Source organism: Schistocerca piceifrons, unplaced genomic scaffold, assembly GCF_021461385.2.
Source record: "Schistocerca piceifrons isolate TAMUIC-IGC-003096 unplaced genomic scaffold, iqSchPice1.1 HiC_scaffold_339, whole genome shotgun sequence".
In the NCBI taxonomy this organism is placed as follows: Eukaryota; Metazoa; Arthropoda; class Insecta; order Orthoptera; family Acrididae; genus Schistocerca; species Schistocerca piceifrons.
In genome coordinates this window covers 40,001-42,500 of record NW_025728558.1, presented here as the reverse complement: position 1 = coordinate 42,500, position 2,500 = coordinate 40,001, and positions in this window count along the sequence as shown.

The window sequence follows — 2,500 nt, the reverse complement described above, 5'->3', positions numbered from 1 at the left end:
CGCAGCGCCGTCCCAAGTACTTGGTCGGGTTCGAGAGAGGCGCAATCGCCCGGAGTTAGGCGAGTAGACGCTTTCGGTGCGACCACCCGTGCTCCCAACTGAGCTTGCCGCTGCCGACAGAGGCCCGGGAGCGTGCTGTCGTGGCATTGCCGGCGGGAGACAACACGCGCCACCTACGGTGACCGGCAGCTCCAACGCCAGCGCCACAGAAGGACAAAAGCCCCACTTGGGTGCCGAAGCGAACTCTCCCAGCACAGCGCACGCGCCAACACATCCGCACAGCTGCGATACAAACCACCAGCGAGAACCGCTGGGGCGACCGAGCAGCAGACGGCGTCGCGGCGCCGAGCGCCGGGCGGCGGCGCATCCTCAACGCACACAGTCCTCAATCGGACCAGCACACTGAAGATGTCCACCGCGCTTCGCACCGGGCCCGCGAGGACCTACTTTGGCCGCACGGCGCCGCGCGCAGGGTGCGCCGGCGCGCAGCTGCGACGCCTGCCGCGTCCGTCGGCCGGCGCGCCTGCCACTGGCCGCCCCCACCAGCCGGCTGTAGCGCGTGCGCCCACGCACCGCGCGGCCAGCACGCCGGGAGGCGCCCCCTCACCGGCCGGGGACGGTCCCACCCAGCCACCACCGCGTATCGCTTCACACCCAGATGCCGTTCAGTTTCATCGGCATGGTGGGTATCGCTGGAACAACCGGTTAGTACCTCAACCTATCGTCGCCATCACCGATTCACCCCTAGCGAGAACAACCGCACCACAACGGGTTACCATTTCTTCATTTGCGTAACTTCACCAGAAAACGTAGGCGTCCATCGCCATTAGCAACTTCAACGATTATTGCATGCCTGTGTCAGGTGTCACGCCACACTACGTCTGCCCACATACACGCAACAAAATGTGCACGCCTAGACAATACGTGGAAGGTGGCCCCCGTACGTATGCGATGTCCATTGCTCGAACGACTGTCAACCGGCCTCTGTAGCATGTCGCAGATATGGAACGCGGTGCACCATGCTATCACGGTGTTTGAGGAGAGACGACTAGGTCCGAATACATCAACACACAGCTCATGCTGATCGCCATCCACGGCGTCCGTTCCTCCCACACGTCTCTATGGCGTACCACACTGCAATCCAGCTCTCATAGGGAGACGACACGTAGCTGCGTGCACAATATTTGCACTGTATGGTCCGCCGTTTTTGGGCGCAGTCGTTGTACGGTCACACATGTGCCACGATGTATCATTCAGTACATAAGGACGAATGTGCAGTACAGATTGTGGTTCACGCGTACGACATCAGCGGACAGTTGACACAGGCCGCACCACAACGTAGCCTGCGTACGTCGCATGCGAAGGGCATTGAACATGCAAACTTGTCACCAACCAGCTTGCGAAGGCAGGGGGCAAGGTGGGGACGTGGGGACGTGGGGAGGGGTGGGGGGGGGGGGCGGCATGTACGTCCTGCTGCCATCCACATTACAGTGTACAGCAGGAGCATGTGGAAAGTCAGCAAGACTTGCAAGGTGTTTAACATGAAGCGATACACAGGGGAGCGGGCAGTGCGAGTAGCGAACTATATTGCGAGGGTTGCGGGTGGGCAACACTACACTAATTGAACGAGTCGTATAACAATTACAGAGCAGGTTTAGGCGACAACGTGGGTTACGTTAGCGGACAACGTGGGTTACGTTAGCGGACAACGTGGGTTACGTTAAGGCACAACATGGGTTACGTTAAGGCACAACATGGGTTACGTTAAGGCACAACATGGGTTACGTTAGGGCACAACATGGGTTAGGTTAGGGGACAACATGGGTTAGGTTAGGGGACAACATGGGTTAGGTTAGGGGACAACATGGGTTAGGTTAGGGCACAACATGGGTTAGGTTAGGGCACAACATGGGTTAGGTTAGGGCACAACATGGGTTAGGTTAGGGCACAACATGGGTTAGGTTAAGGCACAACATGGGTTAGGTTAAGGCACAACATGGGTTAGGTTAAGGCACAACATGGGTTAGGTTAAGGCACAACATGGGTTAGGTTAAGGTACAACATGGGTTAGGTTAAGGTACAACATGGGTTAGGTTAAGGTACAACATGGGTTAGGTTAAGGTACAACATGGGTTAGGTTAAGGTACAACATGGGTTAGGTTAAGGTACAACATGGGTTAGGTTAAGGTACAACATGGGTTAGGTTAAGGTACAACATGGGTTAGGTTAAGGTACAACATGGGTTAGGTTAAGGTACAACATAGGTTAGGTTAAGGTACAACATAGGTTAGGTTAAGGTACAACATAGGTTAGGTTAAGGTACAACATAGGTTAGGTTAAGGTACAACATAGGTTAGGTTAAGGTACAACATAGGTTAGGTTAAGGTACAACATAGGTTAGGTTAAGGTACAACATAGGTTAGGTTAAGGTACAACATAGGTTAGGTTAAGGTACAACATAGGTTAGGTTAAGGTACAACATAGGTTAGGTTAGGTTAGG